The following is an 18,257-nucleotide window of genomic DNA, read 5'->3' on the forward strand; positions in this document are numbered from 1 at the left end:
CACGGATAATGGTTTAGGACAGGTACACCTTCATTGTTATAAATTATCATTTTATTTACTGACGGTTTACCATGCACCACGTTCTATATTAAGGGCTTTACGTACTTCCTATTTAAGCCACCAAAACTCTGCTGTGTAAGAATTATTTTCACCATTTTACAGTCAAGAAGCCAAAGCTGAGAGACAACATGGCTTGCTCAAGTTCCCACGGATAAGAAGTAGTGGATCCGGACTCCTTACCCACCACTCCAGTTTAGCTGTTCTACCCGCACTGAAGCAACAATGAATAAAATGATAATTTGTAACCCATTCATTGAGTTTTAAATTTTGAACTATATTTTCCATTTCCAGAAATTCCCTGTTATTTTCAAGCCTACCTTTTTATTCCTGATAGTCTTTTGTTGCTTACTCATCTTTGCAACTGCGTCCATTATTTCTTTAAATATTTTTAACATAGCTGCCCTACATTCTGTAACTGATGATTCTGACAACAGAAGTCTATAGGGGTCTAAATCTGCTGTTGATTTTTTCTGCTGACTCTCATTCATAATGGCTTGCCTTCCCAGGTGCAGAGTGATCTTTGACTGTGAAATGATTGCTTAATCTGCAAACCGAATTGTTGAAGATTTCCTCCAGAAACAATTGCTTCTGCCTCTGCTCCCACTAGACGTCCCAGACTCAGTTCCTCACCTGGTCACCAGGCCACAGCCCAGCACCTTGGGAGCAGCGTGGCTACTGATGTCTGCTCTCAGGACAATCTTGCCTCATGATTTCATTGCCCCCTGATCTACTGGTTCTTGTATTTGTACGCAGAGGGTCCTTGGAGACTTTTCTTATGCGACCAGAGATGCCTCAAAGAGTGTGTGCTAGAGAGCCACACTGCCAGAAGCAGAAATCTGACTGTGGGGGTGTGTACCGTGTTCACTTGGTTAAGCTGGAACTGTTTCCCCAAATCCCCTCCTTTTGCAGTTGTGGGTGTGAGTTGACCAAGAGCAACCTGTGTGAGATACAGAATTTTCCTACTATTTTCTGAAACTCGTAGTCACGCGTGGTGACAAAAATATACAAAGGTGTCCTACAGGATCAAGTTAGTCCTTGCTTTCCTCTGTTCCACATCCAGCTCTTCCTCCCAAACACTGACCTGTTGCCCAACAGCAGCCTCACACCTGTGACCAGACACATAGGTAGTAGCCAAACAGCTTCCCACAGACCTGCCCATGAGGTTCCCCATCACTGGACGTGCTTGGTTTCTCTGACGCCTGGCTGGTGACCTCTTCTCCAATCATCTGATTCCCCTCCTGGACTTTCACTTCCCCAGCTCCTTCTCGACTGTGTCAGATCTAATTCCTAGAAAAATCCCTTATCCCATAGCACTCACAATGTCTCTTCTCTTCAGCCTGATCTCTGCCTAATATACCCCCATGGCTTTTTTATTTAGCTTAATCAATCATTAAAAAGGAGCCCAGAATGTCTATATGAAACTTTTATTCAACCAACAAACCTTTACTGTGCCCCTTCTATATGCTGGTTACTGTCCCAGTCTCTGAGGACGTAAAAAAAAATTGCTTTAAGGGAAAGACAAGTACATAAGAATCACAATGTTATGAGGTAAATTAATTGATAGAACTCTGCACAGACCCAGAAGAGGGCCATCAATCCAGTTCAGTTTGTCAGAGAGGACTTTCAAATGAAGCAACCCTTGAACGGAATCTTAAAATAAGTCTCTCAAACTTGAGAAATGTAGGGCTTCTTCTTTAGAAGGGTTTGGTCTGTTTGTGAGCCGTGTATTGACAATTCTTTGTCGCTTTTCTCTATCCTAACTCAAAATATCCTGTGCTGTAGCAGCCGGAGCTATATTTAGTTTGAAAGGAGTGATTTCATTTTACCAAAAACAATACCATTTGTCATATAAAATTAAAGTTGTTAATTTAGAATTAACTGGTTTTATAGTTCCTTATGTTAAATTTATAAATATGTTTGGGTTGTATAAGACTAATAAAAGAAATGTATGCCTAATTTACATATATACATATTTAAGTAACATTATCATATAATTAATTCAAGTCAGCACCAGATGCTGTAAGAATGTTTGTCTCTTTAAGGGAAATCTTCACGTCGCTCAGACTTGAGAACGAGGTAGAGCCATCCTTAACTGCTTCTTCTCCCTCGCCATCCTGACCCTCCTCCCCTAAGAGACGCTCACCAAGTCATGCTGATACAACATCGCGAACATTTGCTCTTCTCTTCTCCGTCTTCCCGACCTCTGCCTTATCTGAGTCCCTTCAATGGTTTGTCATCACAGGATCTACAGGATCAGATGCAAGCTCCTTCATACGGGGTCTTCGCAGTGTGTTCTGACCTTCATGCGGTACAAGTGTGTCGTTACATATCAACCTGCTGCTGTTCTTTTCTTGTATGTGCATGAGATTTACCACAAATGTGTGACCCTAACACAACCATTATAAACACAGATGCATATGTGAGCACTGAAATATGACGGCAGAACTTAGTGATAAGGTTAACAGCCTGACAACCTAGAACATGTTTACATTACTTTTAAAAATTATCATCAAAATAAAAAACAAAAGTTTAAATTCTCACATGTAACTCATGAACAGCCCCGTCTCCCCTGCTGAGTAAAGCTCAAGCAAATATATGGCACAGTAGCTCTCCACCCAGGCGACACCCATGAATAAGGGATCCTTAGTGAAAAGTTAAAGAGTTTTCATAGCCAACAATACTGCCTACTAAGACAATTATTAGGGATGATTTAACCCAAAAATAAGAGTTAACTCAAGAAACTCCATAGGATAACACTGCTGGTGGGAGAGCAGACGGGCGCAGCCGCCATGGAAGACAGTATGGAGAATCCCCAAAAACTAAAGACAGAAATACCATACGACCTAGCCAGCCCAGTACCAGGTATCTACCCAAACAACCTGAAATCAACAACCCAAAGTAACATACGCAGCCTCCTATCGTCATCACAGCATTATTCACAATAGCCAAGACACGGAAACAATCCAAGTGCCCTTTGACCAATGATTGGATAAAGAAGATGTGGTATATACATACAACGGAATACTACTCAGCCATAAAAAAAGACAAAATCATCCCATTTGTAACAACATGGAAGGACCTGGAGGGAATTATGCTAAGCGAAATAAGCCTGACTGAGAAAGACAAACACTGTATGATTTCACTCATATGTGGAATATAAACAAACACATGGACAAAGAAAACAGTTCAGTAGTTACCAGGGGAAGGGGGTGAGGGGTGGGCACAGGGGGTGAAAGGGAGTACATTTATGGTGACAGACAAGAAATAACGTCCAACTGAAATTTCACAATGATGTAAACTATTATAAACCCCAAAAAATAAAAAAAGAGAGAAACCGTATAGGGTAAAGGGGAGTTATTATTAAAACAGAGTGAGATGTTATTAATTTTACAAAGTCTTGACAATTATTATAAAGAGTTCTAATAACTCAGACAAAGCATTCAAATGTTCTGCCTTTCCCCATTCTCTTCCATAATTCCTCAACTTGTTAGCCTAAAAAATTGCTTTCGAATACCATTGTTATTTCCACGTGCTGCTGATAGAAACTAGTCCTGCTGATCATTCACGTGACCTGCTTCTTTAAAGGAAAATACTAAATCTATTGGTGGGTTGATAATTTTGGAATGAGATAAGTTGTTGAACAAGATAGATTCATTCGTTCACTCATTTATCAAGTATTTGTCACGCATGCCAGAAACCATTTGGCACTGGGGACCCAGAATTGAACAAGATGAAGTCCCTGCCCTCAGAACATGCACATTCAATAGTGACAGATAGTTTAATAAACAAGTAAATGGTGTAAGTTCTGATATAAGTACTATAGAAAAAACAAGCCAGAGGAAAGAAAGGGAGCCCCTGGAAGTGGCTATTTTTGGTAATCATCCCCAGGGATTTTCAGATAAATAGTGAACTTTTCCTCTTTGCATCCAGGAGTCTATACTAAAAATTTATGGCTTCCTCTCCTAACTTCTACCCAGATGTTACGAAATGGAGGCTCAAGCTTAATAGCTGACTTATTTGTTCCCCTTTAGATCACACAGGAATGGTTGGCAAATATTTCTTTTCCATCGGGTTACTGAAAACAAAAGTAATAATTCCAACCAGCTGTTATTTAAACAGAAGGAGACTCAAAGACTCTTTTGTTTTATTAGTTACTAAAAAGCTTCTCATTACAACAGGTCTACTATGCCGATCAAAGAAAACATGGTCTGAGTGATGAGAGTCCATCTCACTGAGTTCAACGGTGGTTGAGACTTGGCAGTCCAGCTTGCAGGACTGATCAAAACTCGTCTGAGTGGGATGACATATTCAGGTCTAACATCTCTGACCCTAGCAATGCCAGGTCGTACCAGAAAATTGACAAATTCCCAAGGTGTAGTTGATGCCACACGGTCAACATCGTCTCCTAAAATTCCTCCAGAGGAATGTTTCAAGGTTCTGGCAGCTTATGAACTGACCAGAGTTCCTCTAACTTATAGCATCGTACTTCCTGGCAACCCTTAGTAAGAGTAGGCATTTTAAGGACTACTCAGGGGCTAATCAAGAAATCCAGTCAGAAGACTGGGACTAATACCTAAGAAACTTATTTCTAAAGCGGTGTTTCTCCAAGTGTGATCCCCAGACCAGCAGCATCAGCAGCATCTGAGAACTCGTTAGAAATGCAAATTATAGGACCCTGCCTCATACATACTGAATCAGAAATTATGAGGGTGAGGCCTAGCAATCTGCATTTAATAAGACTTCCAGGTAATTCGGATGCACACTAGTCTAAGAACCACTGATCAAGGGCATCCTGAAAAGATATTGCAAGTGTTACAAAGAAACAGCATGGTAGCAAACAATTTGGTAGACAGTACACCTAAAAATTCCAACAATATGACAAGCTGATGGAAAAAGTAAATTAGACCCTTGTTTGTTCATTTGTTTTTTTGTTCCTGTTCCAAGAATTGGGTACTGGCAACATATGGAACCGTTTAGTTCTCTGGTCTAAGTAGCTGGCCAGAGTCTGGGTCCAGATCTGGACAGAAGGCAGGGCTGTTGCAGAGGCTAGAGAAGTGACCACAAAAAAAAGTTCCAGAACACCAGCAGATTTTAATATTTTATGGTAGAATTGGCCATTCTCCTGCTCCACCCAGACTATGGCACATTGAAAACATAGCCAGCTGCTTTAGGCACGGTCCCACCCCGCCTGTAAATTATCTTTTTGCCCCCCAAATACGGCACGTATTTAAAAAGACGTCATTGCAGTTTATGGATCTGTGTTTTTTGCAAATGCAAGGGCCATTAACTGCATTCACAGCTGTGGCCTTCCCCATCCTAGAACTCATTAGGATGCCTGTAAGTAAGACTGTCTCTGTGAGAACCAAGGAGAAAAGTCTCCTTTTGTCCCTCTTTATCTTTACCTAGAGGCTTCCATGAGCTCTCAGACTCCAGCAAGCAGGAAATCTGGTCCCTCAGTATTTTGTCAATAAAAATAGGAAACAAAAAGTAACAAAAAGGGCCAACCTGGTGGCATAGCAGTTAAGTTTGCACGCTCCACTTCGGCACCTGGGGGGTTCAAAGGTTTGGATTCCAGGCGTGGACCTACGCACCGCTCATCAAGTCATGCTGTGGCAGGCGTTACAGGCAAGTACAGATGTTAGCTCAAAGCCAATCTTCCTCAGCAAAAGGAATCTTCTGCGGAAAAAAAAAGTAACAAACAAAACTAAGAAATTACAGCCTCCAAGATAACTGTCATTACTAACTAAAAGAGAACAGATGATACACTTGGTAGAGAAATACAGAACCTACAATCAAATATACCTATGGTCCTGATTTCAGGAGCCCGGACTCAGCTAAAAGAAAAGTCCCTTTCTAAGCTAATTCCAAAGATTAATGAAGGATTGGATTCTACAGTCTTAGGCATCTGTGTATTCAAAGGTCAGACAAAATGGTAAAGACAGTGACATTCACCTTTGGTGCCCCACGCCCACCCCCACTTCTTTCTGTAACCCTCTCCACCTCTTCACTAGCCACATTCAATCAGTCAGACTACTCCACCTTTGCAACGTCTCACTCATCACCTTGACCCAAATGTCTGAGGCTGTGTAAAAACAGCCTTGTCAGATTTCATAAATGTGCGGTGACGACTCAAACTGAAAAGAGACATTCTCTCATAAGGGAAACAGAGCTTGTCAAAGAAATTCACATTAAAATTGGGTAGCTCTCAAATTATAGTTTGGAGAGCTTTATTTTTAGAGATAAGTTTTATATTTTGTACTGTTTCTCAAAAACCAAATTTTACTAAATGGTACTTCATTTTAAAAACCAGGACTAGTATTTTACTATTATGAATTCATTAAAATTTATATTTGTTAATAACTAAGACAATTTCTATTTTTAAAAAATTTTTAGACTCTATTCCATTTGCTCTTGAAATTGAATAACAGTTCATTTTTTACCCCATAAAACACTTCATTCTTTTGCCATGTCTGAAAAACCAATTTACATGTCTTTTACGTTCAAATACCAGTCACTTAACAGTTGGTAAAACTGGGTGCCTGCCTTCACGCTGCCCTCATAAGGTCAGCATTCTCAACATTGCTCTCAACAGTGTTTAAATACGTATCTCTGGACAGTCTACTCGTAGGAGTCAAGTTCCCAAGTTTCCTTTGAACTTCTCTTCCTTTTTTCTCTTTCTGTTTCTCCCTGAAAACAAAAGGTCTAAGGAAAATAAACTAAGGCTGAAAATATTTAGGGGGTGTGATTCAGAGAATTTCCATCCTGGACTCCTATTTGAAGGAAAGCGTGAGATTCGGGACTTTCTTTTACTGGTTTGGGTTCCCCCTTGCCAACTGTGGAAGGTCCCCTTGGCGTTCTCTTCTCTACCATCTTACTCGTGGCCAGTCACACCGCTCTGTGTGGTAACCTCTGGGCTACAGGATGAGGAGAGCGATCAGGTTATGAAGATAGGTGGGACAGCATCCTCCCAACAGTCCTGCCAGGAAAAGCAGACAGCAACACAACCCGCGTGGACTCTCCCTTTCCCTCCCTTACATCCTCAGATAATGTTTACAGGGAAGGAGTAAAACTCCTTGGACAGAAATAAGTTGATGTGCCCTGTTCTAGAAGGGGAGGCATTTCCACCAAGACCTACTCAGAGCAAAGCCCTCCCAGCAGTGGGGCAGCCCAGCCTGGAGCGGGGGGCGGGTGGGGGAGAGATGTAAGTGACTGGTAGTTTTCCGGCAGACAACATGAGGCCTCCTCAGAGTGGCCCAGTCATGTTGAGCCCCTTTCTGTGGTTAAAAAGGAAGTCAGCAAGGCTTTCTGGGAAGGAAAGACTCCTTATAGAGAAAAGAGAGGAAGCTGCAAAGACAATAAGAAAGAAAAAAGACCTGGGAGTGAAAGTTCAGGAGACTTGGAAGGAAGAAGTATAAAACTTAGACTATGAAAGAATAGAAAGGAAAACTGTATACAAGATATAGTATAACCATGACTTCTTCAAAGACAAGGCTAAAGGAGGACGGCCCTGGGTTCACTGGTTCAGATCCCGGGTGTGGACCTACACACTGCTTATCAAGCCATGCTGTGGTAGGCGTCCCACATATAATCTACAGGAAAATGGGCACGGATGTTAGCTCAGGGCCAATCTTCCTCAGCAAAAAGAGGAGGGTTGGTGGTGGATGTTAGCTCAGGGATCTTCCCCCCAAGAAAAAAAAAGATAAGGCTAAAAATGAATGATTATGTTTAAGTCTTTGCAAGCTATGTTACAATTCACTCGGAGTAAGAAGGCATAGGGTAAAGAATGACGGGTTTTGGAAGTTATATAGAGAAAAGAACCTCCTGACAGCACTGGTTGATGAACATCAAAATGAGTTATTCAGTAGTTGTGGAATTTAATTATTTGAAGTGTAAAAAAGTGAATTTTAAAAATCTTTATCATACAGCATCTATTTACCTAGCACTTTAAAGTTAGCTGTCCTGGCTTCTTTGTAGGGTTGTTCCAAGTATCACAGAAGATAATACACTGGGACCAGACTGGGAAAGAGCTCTTCTAGTTCTTTCCGTTCAGTCGGATTTGTTGAATGAATGCTCCCGACTCCTGACTGTCTTATAAATGGCATCCAGTTGAACCCCATGCAATCCTGTGAGGCTGGTAGGAAACCGTAATAGTGTTCTATTTTACACCAAGGCCCACGGAAGCCAAGGGTGAGGTCCTCAGGCACAGAGGCAGCCATAAGATAGTGTGAAGCATAAACTCCCTGTAAAAGCATTTTTGAAAGATATTAGTGCTGGTCCTCACTTCAGAAAATTCATTCAAAATAAGCTTTATTATAATAAGGGTAGGGAAGGAAAAGAAACAGAAGAACTCTTTGATCGAGTTCATTTGCTTGGAAGAACGGGTATATCCTGTGACATCTTCCTAAGGTTTGAGAGTCGGAGGCACTTATTATATCTGGGAATAGTTGCCCAAGTGTTTTCATATAACCACTTTCAAGCAAAGAGCTGATAAACTAAAACACACCGTGTCGCATTGATTACAGTGAAACAAAAAGCTGCCTTTTCACCATGACAGATCACTAAAATGAAACATTTTCTGAATAAATATTTTTGGTCTGCTAGGTCACAGTCAGCTTTCATATTATGCATCAAAACAGACAGTCTTTTCCAAGTTTAAAAAAAAAAAATCACAGCTATTTTGTAAACAAAACGTTAAGCCAACATGAACCTGAGTATCTGAAGGGCAGACTTGAGACCAAGCTTTGACGATTGATTCCAAATCCATCTGTTATGATTAATTAAGGTGATGTCAACAATGTAACTGAAATTTCTTATATAATAGTTAACTCTAGATTATTCCCCTTTTGATTGTTCCAGTTGTAAAAACCTTCCATCCAAGATAATGGCAGAGGGCGAAGAAACCCAGAGCTAAATAACCATTCAGGTAGACTACTTCAATAGCTTTGGATAAAAATGCAGGAAGAGAAAAAAAAACAGATGGTGGGGAAAAGGAACCGACACTGCTGTGGATCAGACATTTAGAGGCACGTCGTCTGCATTAGTTCTCGTGGTAGATAATTTTATCCTAAGTTTAGTGAAATGGAAACTGATTCACAGAGAAATTAAGTGATATGTCCGAGACCATTAATGAGAGTAGTAGCCAAGATTTGAATCCAGATCTCTCAAGATTCCAGAGTTCGAATGACCAGAGCTCCTGAGCTCGCCCCGACCCACCTCTCTCAGCTTCTCTGCCCCTCCCCTCACTCACATTCCCCAGCTGCAGTTACTGCTCAAGTTCGTTCCTTCATCAGGACAACGAACCCACTTTTTCTCTTGCTTAGAAAACTCATTCCCGCATTACCTATCCAGCTCTTCCTCGTTGTCCAGTTCTCATCATAAACATCACTTCCTTCGACAGTGGTACCCCAACCCCAAATATGATCCCCAGGATAGGTCTTCATAGCACTCAAGTCTTTTCCATTTCATGGAAACATCCGTCATGTTCCGTAATTACACATTTAATTGTGTTTCCTCCTTTGATGCTACCTTTCCCACTAAACTACCAGCTTCAGCAGCGTAGAGATTACATCTATTTGCTCTTTACTCGCTATCCAGGACCTGGCACAGTGCCCAACACACAGAATGTATCCAACAAATGCATTTTAATGAATGAAATAGTGAGATACGGAAATTGTCTAAAAATACGCATAATCTAAGATGCCCCCAATTCTATTCTATCTAATAAGGTTAAGTTAGCCAAGAGCATTTAGAATTTATGGTGGTGGAGGACTTCTTCAGGCCTTTACTGGTATGCCAATACAGGATATTAGGAACGAGAAAAGAGACTGTTACCCACTTTACCAAAAACTCACTAATCAAGATACACATGAGAAAGCCATGGAAAACTTATGGTCCTGAAGCCCTTGCCATGCTGGGAATCCAGAACTGTCCTGGAGATTGACAGTGACTCCCTTGACAAAGAAGCCACGGCTTCTCCTCATAGTGTCACAGTCATCACAGCGTGTCTGCTCCGGGTTACCAAAGACGGTCTGATTAAACCATGTGCCTGGTCTCATTACCAACTCTTCAACATTAATTACTGCAAACTAATCCAGGCTTAATCCATTCAGGTTTTATACTTAAAGGCACAAGTCTGGCCTTCTAACGACGTTCCTGATTTTTATTCAGGGTTTCACTTACAGCACAATTTGCTTAGGTAATTTCCTGTGGGTGAAAAGCAAATGCACTTTAATTAAGCGAAGATTGAACAGCAAGTCAAAATACGTCCATTTTCATTCTGTTCTGTTTAACACCTAGCTATGTGCGCCTGGAGGCCAAATCATTTTAACTCCTCTGACTTAACTATCTTAACTTTCCCATCGGCAAAATTATAATCATCACTCTGACAGACTTACAGCTAGTCTGAAGGCTTGTAAACTTCTCAGAGACCTCTGGCTGACTGACCTTTCTCTAATTCTGCAGCTCTAAGATCAAAAAAGGTCCTAGACCAGATTGCTAGCCTGGGGAGAATGAAGATGTTAAAAGGGAGTGTGTTGATGCCGTGTGCACCGTATTATATCAGTCTCTTTGATCATATTGTGTAACACCAAGACTGAGGATCTGATCATAAAGATGCAGCTGAGCTGGGGTTGGGGGGAGGGGTGGTTCTGCCCATTGGTCGGTGAAACTTCCTACAAGTACCAATGTGATCCTCACTCACTCAGACTTAATCATATACAAGGATACAGAGGACCTTGTGTCTGCCATTGGAGAACATTGTTGATCTCTCTTCTGTGTATCCCACTAGCATCTTCCTCGATCTGTATCCTTTAGATAAACACATCTTGACTCATTCCCCAGGGAGTATCCATGTCTGGCCTCAACCCACTGTTGATACTTGTCAACTTGATGGTAGTGTAGGTTCAAATGTGCTTTGGGGAAAGTATTTCCCAAATACAGTTATTATCAACAACTGCCTACAAAGCTGAATTTTTTGAGACCTAATTTCTTTTCTATAAAAAATAGACGTGAGGCCGGCCCAGTGGCGCAGCAGTTAAGTTCACACACTCCACTTTGGTGGCCTGGGGTTCACCAGTTTGGATCCTGGGCATAGACCTACACACCACTTATCAAGCCATGCTGAGGCAGGAGTCTCACGTATAAAATAGAGGAAGATGGGCACGGATGTTAGCTCAGGGCCAATCTTCCTCAGCAAAAAGAGGAAGATTGGTGGCAGATGTTAGCTCAGGGCTAATCTTCCTTAAAAAAAAAAAGATGCAATATGGTATTTGCAATAGGCTTGAATTCAGAATTTGCTGCTGCTTATAGGCTTTGTGTCTTTAAAGAAATTACAATATCTCAGAACTTGAGCTTCTTCATCTGAAAATAGTACGATAACAGTAGTACCTATCCCGTAACATTAATGGTAGGGAGGGCAAGGGATAACGTGGGAAGTACCTCGTGCTGTGCCAGCACACTGAAGGTGCTAACTCAGTATTTGAATCTGAAATCAGGAACCCAAAATTTGAGGGAAGTGAATGAATTTAAAAGCTCTGTACCTACCAGAATATTTTATGATGAAAATAACAGAAAACTGGACTCAAACTGGCTTAAATAATAGTGGGAATTCATTGGCACCTGGAACTGAAAAGTCTATGGGAAACGGAAGCAGCAGGCATTGTTCACTTCAGGTCCAGCTCGACTCCCCTGCAGTTCTGCTGGCTCTGCCCTTCTCCACGTGGTACCTCTCCCTCAGGCCGGCTTCCGCCATCATTGCAAGATGCTACACACTTTCTCCTTCACATCCAGGGAAGAGAGAACATGACTTTTCACAATGAACAAGAGTCATCAACTTTGGAGACCCTTGAACTGGGCATTGTGGCCAAGTGAATGCCATGCAGTGGAATGTGGAACTGGGGAGAGGCTGAGAGGGGAGGCATTATGCAAGGGGCAAGGGTGAAATGAAAGTCACAAAGGCAGACACACTGTATACCATAGTCACACAATAAATGCTTAGTGGGTGGCAATGCATCCAAAAGTCTTTTTTTACAAGAGAATAAAATATCTATAACGAAACATTGAATTCCGAGGTTTCTAGGATCCCAATAAGCCCAGATGGTAGGGAGCAGGAGTGGGGAAGGAGCTGTCAGGGACTCTCTGAACCGCCCAACAGAAATCTCAAGGTGTGGGTCCTGTTCAGGAGGGAAGTCTACTGTCTCCCAGAGGCACCTGGACGTTTGAGCACCACCATCTTCAAGGCTGCTCTGAAGCCCGCAGAGGTGAGAATCATGGCATAGTCCTTCTCTCTGATTCCTGCAGATCTGGCACCAACTGGAGAAGCAGAAGAAAAACCTCCCAGTGCTGGGGAAGTTGTAAATGATGGAAGTTCCTCCCCTTCCTTTTCCACAGAAAATCTATAAACATTCCATCAGTACCACTGGAAAGGCGGAAACACTGACACAGATGCCTTCTCTACTTAGAGAGCAAAAGCCCCAGGACAAACTTTTAAAGATGATTTCCTTTTGCCTAAATAAAGCATTTGATGGGGTCTTGGGGCTCATTTGATTGTAAGGAAGCGAAATCCACTCAAGGAACACAAGCAACAAGGGAATTTATTGGATGAATACCAAGTATCTCCCAGCCGGGAGGCACCACTGGCCTCCAAAGGGACTGGATTCCCCTGACCAGGAAAATGCCCAATGACTCTAGTCTTCTCTCTGTCACAACCAGCTTTCCCTGCTTCGCTTGTTCACAGGTCAGCCTTGGCTTTACAGATTCCTTGTTCAAGAGCCACCACTACAACGCTAAGTAGTTCCTATAAGCCAATTTCAAGTTTCTGGGAGAAAGAGCCCACTGTTATATCCAGAGTCGGATGTCTGGCCTTGGCCAATCAGCTATGGCTGGGGAGGGCGGGGTCATCAGGTTAGGTCTGCTGCATACTGGAAGGGGCTATATCAGCAGACTGAGCAGGGCCGAGCAGGAAGGGCAAGGGACCCACATGCGTATATTAGACACGTCAGTCCTTTTGTCGTCCATCAAAGTATGATCACTGTTACATGATTTCATAAAAACATCGGGAAAATAGAAACCAGTAGAGGAACAGGGACTGAGTCCAGATAACTAATCTCAGGGTGGCCTCATTCTAACTTTTTATGTGTCCTATATACAGCACAATTTCTTAGTGCTGCATTTTTTTCACTTGCCAAATAAAGATAATTATACTTGTCCTTGTAACTCACAGGATTATAGAAAGGATAAAGAAAAAATAGATATGCAAGCATTTTAAAACAATAAATGATGTCATTTACACTCTGCACACTATAAAGCATCTCTCTGGATTCTAACTCAAACCCCACGGTTTCTATGGAAAAACGTATGCGTTCAAGGATCATTTGTCAAAATAGCCATTTTGGGTTAATTCGCCTAGGAGGACACAGATCTGATGTCCACCACATACTGTGTGGTGGGGTGTTTTACAGGTTACACAGTTACACAGCACATACACGGGAGCCACAACAGAGGAGAGCTACAAAGATTACGGAAAGGCGGGAAAGTAAAAACAAACAAAAACAAAATATAACAAAGTAAAAACAAGAAAAACCCTCACCCCTGACAAAATAAAAATTGGTAGGTTAATAACAGTCTGCAGTGATATGTACTCATTCCAAGTCCATTAATGACAGAAAGAATGGAAATAGGCTGCAACTGAGGGGTTTGAATTAGAGATAAGAGAGAAATTCCTGGGAATGAGGCTGCTCATTCCCCACTCACAAAGTGTTCGCTCATCCCCTGCTCTGCAGCGGATGACGCCTTCTTTGACCGCAGGATTGTGTGCCTTCATCTTTATTTCCCCAGCGCCGGGCACGGTGGCTGCCCCTTGGGGCATTCAGTTAATATTGTCGCGGACGTGAATGTTCAGAGACTAAGAAGGCAGCAATAGACAGCAGCCATCCTTGTCCCTTCTGTAAGCAAGAAACCAGTTCCTTGGCACCATGCAGGAGAAGGGGGACATCTCATTTACCTTCTCCCTTCCAGTACAAAATGCACCAATTGTGAGAACGTTCTTGCTTTCAGGGACCTAGAGATGGTCCTTCTATATTGTTACCTTTTTCAAGTAGCCTGACTCAAAAAAGCTCATTATCCACCCAAAGACTCCTGCTCTATGTTTTATGTCTCTCGATCTGGTCACAAAGCTTAGGCCCGAATTTGTCACTAACCAGCAGTCCTGGGTGCTGTGTTCAGGAACGCGACTGAGCTTTTAGGCAGTGGAAGGCAGTGTGGCGCCCTGGAAATCACCCAGGGACCTGGGATAGTTCTGATCTTGCCAAGAACTGGTTATCTGGTCTGAGGCGCCTCATTCACTTTCCCCTGACCTGTTTCCTAGTTTGTAAAACAAGGGCATTAAACCAGGCACCACGAATGCCTCAGTTTCACCACTGTGTGGTCCCAAGTCGGGCACCGGCATCTTCCAGAGTTACCAGACCTAGAGAAACAGTTATTCCTCAAAGGGAAGACGAAAGCAAGCCCGATATTTACATTTTTCACTCCCATATTTTCAGCAACCTCTGAGTACATTTAAAGTCTGAGTCTTATTTCATGTCTGAGGCAACACGTTTTTATCTCTGAGGGGATCGGGTCCATGTTCTTCATCCCCATTACAATGAGGCAAAGTGGCAACGCCAAAACACATTAAAAAAATAAAAATTAAAAATCCAACTTTTCTACCAAAATTACTGAAAGAAGTCAATGAAAAAATGTAAATCTCAAATAAACACCAATCAGCAAAACTCCAGTCCGTCAAACACAGTTGTCCTTGATGTACGCGTCACAGCCGAATTACTTAAACTCAGTCACTGGCAGGTCCAAGCAAACAGACATCACTGACTATAGAGATGATTATCTCAATTATGCCACAGTCCAAAGCAAATTTTTGGACAGGAGGAAAAACTGTTGCTCCAAAGAACAAACAGGAAGAGATCAGAACTAACTTTAGCCTGTGGAGGAATAAGAGAGGTTAGCAAATGTTCATTTAATCTTAAACAACTTCTGCCTAAGGGACTCAAATTTACTCGAATAATCTAAAGCAGCCCTTCCCAATCTATTCCTAAACCCTAATGCCCTGGAGCATCCATTGTATGTAATGAGCTAGTTTCTCTCCTTTGCATCTAGAAAGGTACTCGCTTACTCGCTATGTACCATCCTTGAGAGAATTGAGAAAATAGTCATTCGAACCATTTTCTGAAAGCCCAGTTCCGAAGGGCTGATGTAACAGATGGTAGTCAGCACTTCTCACACTTCACCCTTCACAGTAGTTTGTGGTTCTCACAAGCCACAGAAATATGCCATGCTGACACAAAGGGAGCGGGTCTCTGCTTCTATCGAATAGTCTTATTGAGCTCCTTTGAACTTAATATTACACACAGATATATATTTTTATTTTATCATTTGGGTTTTGCTGGGTTTTCGTTTGTCTATTTGCAACTTGTCCAAAACTATTAACTTCCATAATGTCTGAGATAGTGATTACACCAATCAAAAAAATCTTAAGTTGGAGCCAGCCCTGGTGGCCTAGTGGTTAAAGTTCAGCAATCTCACTGCTTCAACAGCCCAGGTTCGTTTCCTGGTGGTGGAACCACACCACCTGTCTGTCAGTTGCCATGCTGTGGCAGTGGCTCACATAGAAGAACTAGAAAGACTTACAACTAGGATATACAACTGTGCATTGGGGGAGGAAAAAAAAGAGAGAGGAAGATTGGCAACAGAAGTTAGCTCAAAGCAAATCTTTCCCAGCAAAAAAAAAAATTGTAAGTTGTGTATTTTATGTAGTAGTATTTTGAAATTGTTTTCAGGTACTGTGAGATACAGCAAATTAGTAATTCAAGTAGTGTCACTGAGAATTGAGATTTTAAGTATATTTGAAAAATAATAAAGATATAAAATCAATGAGCTTAAGCAAACACTCTACAGTCCTGAGCTGGAATTGGAAGTACCCACACAAAACCATGATGCATTTTATAGGAAAGAAATTATCCCAAGCTCTGTCCACCGAAACAGCCCAGGAATAATGACCAATTCAGTACCAATGAGCACAGCTAGCACCTAGATTATAATCTCTAAACACCGTTTCCCACTAAAAGGAAGCAGAGTTCTTTGGAGAACTAGCTAATTTCACATCTCGGGCAGGAAATTTCCAAGATGAGCCTGGAACATCTTGTGCCAGAGAGGAAGGAAGCTACCGAAGGCTACTAGAGTCAGCGTCAAAAGGAGTCAGGAGCAAACTAGAAACCACCCACCTCCAGAACTTTTTCATCTTGCCAAACTGAACCTCTGTATCCATTAAACACTAACACCCCATCCCTCCTTTCCCCAAGTCCCTGTCAACCTATTATTTTGGACTGGTAAGTACCGGTGAAAATAAAGCATATATCTTGCCTTTCCTATATGATCTGTACCTCAGGGTACCCACGTGAGGGGATTCTCTTTTCAGAAGTATTCCAGCTAATAAATGAAGAAAGAATGCTAAAATTAAGAATATCACCATTTTGTAAGCCTCAATAAATTAATGGATCAAGGCAATGATTACCAATGGCTGATAACATCAGCCCCTAATGCTTCAAAGTATAAACTGCCATCTGCAAAGTAGCGCACACACACACGCGCGCGCGCGCGCATGCAAACACAACAACTTTACCTGAATCTGATCAAGCCTGTAGAGCTAACTCCCAAATGTATAAGAAATACTGGAGACAAAGGAACACATTTAATGGCACCATGAGATACACAAGGAAAGCTACAGAAAATGACCTGAATTTTTCAATAAAAAGCAAACAGATAAAGAAAGAAAATTTAAAAAGAAAGCTAAAGAGAAAAGCTATATATCAAAAGAGACTAAAGAGACACATTATAATTGTATAAATCTTCTTGTGAACTTGATTCAGCAAACCACCCATTTAAAAACAAAGTTTATAAGACAAGTGAAGCTATGTAAACCCTAAGTGGCTATGATATTAAGGAATTAACAATTTTTTAGGTATGATAATATTAATGTGGTCATATTTAAAAAGACAGTTCTCAGCTTGGAGAAAGATCTTTAGAGATTCAAGAATACAATGTCTAGGATTTCTTCAAAATAATCAGGGGTAGGGGCATAGAAGAAACAAAAAGGGCCATAAATTGACTGTTGTTCAAGATGGGTAATAGATAAAAAGGAGTTCACTATAATATTTTGTCTTCTTTTTGCATATGTTTGAAAATTTCCATTACAAAAAAATTTCTTTTTAAAGGAAGAAAACTAAAATTCAGAATGCAAAGCTTGAGCTTAATGCATAATTTGCGTTAGTGTTGGTCATGTAACAGCTTTTACTACAATTTAAAAACTGTTGACCTTAAATAGCTCAATCTAAAAACAGCTGAAATTTGTGCTTTTCTTTTGCTATCCATGAAAATGATTTTCAGTACCAATTTAATTTCAAATAATTGCAGCTTTTCATGGTAATATAAAGCTCAGCAAATCTCATTGCTATATTTGTCATACTTGGCACAGCATTCCTATTAAAGATGTTCTTCACTGTGAAATGTTGGTTAAGCAATTCAAATGTTTCATTTTAAAATTTCTAAAGATATTGGCCAAATCTGCACTCCTGCTTTCTGCTTTCAAAGGTTGAAGAAATGGCCAAATGAAAATGTTTCTCCGTCTTCTTTAAAACTGTTGTTGAAGACAGTGTCCTTTGCATTGCCAAGAGCTCTTTATATATGGGCTCCAAATCAGCAATTCTTTTATAACTCAGTTCCAGAAAAAAGTTTGTCTTCCGAGAGGGATAAATCCTTTTAATCATTCAATAAATAGGATAATGAATTTTCTTTTTTTTTTTTTTTCTCTAGCCCTCCAGGAAACTCAAAGCTAAATGAAATTACTACTATGTTTTTTAGGTGTCCCCCCTTCCCTTTTACATGGTTTAAATATTTTAGTTTTCTATGAGTCATTATAAAAAGGTATCCTTTAGAATTAGTAGTAACACATGTCACTGATACACATTTTATCCACATTTTAAGACCTTTGAAATTGGGATGCATCTTATCTTACAATCAGCATAGATTTCCCCAGAAGCATTTTTTTTCTTATTTAAATTTCTTATTTAAATGTACATCATTATGTCTTTTATTTATAGCCTAGATTTGACAAAATATTAAAACGTCTTCAACAATGTTTCTGTAATATA

General features: G+C 41.0%; 1 long non-coding RNA gene across 2 annotated transcripts in view; it reads right to left on the reverse strand.

The window, feature by feature from the left end:
- LOC139077923 (uncharacterized) overlaps positions 1-5,736 on the reverse strand; it is a 91,924-nt gene extending 86,188 nt beyond the window's left edge. Inside the window, exon 1 of one of the 2 annotated variants that reach the window (XR_011530594.1) lies at positions 5,566-5,736. This is a non-coding gene — a long non-coding RNA (uncharacterized lncRNA). The remainder of the gene's footprint in view (positions 1-5,565) is intronic. The other variant, XR_011530591.1, reaches the window with a different exon arrangement.
- Between the last annotated feature and the right edge of the window lie 12,521 nt (positions 5,737-18,257).

Source organism: Equus przewalskii, chromosome 1, assembly GCF_037783145.1.
Source record: "Equus przewalskii isolate Varuska chromosome 1, EquPr2, whole genome shotgun sequence".
Classification (NCBI taxonomy): domain Eukaryota; kingdom Metazoa; phylum Chordata; class Mammalia; order Perissodactyla; family Equidae; genus Equus; species Equus przewalskii.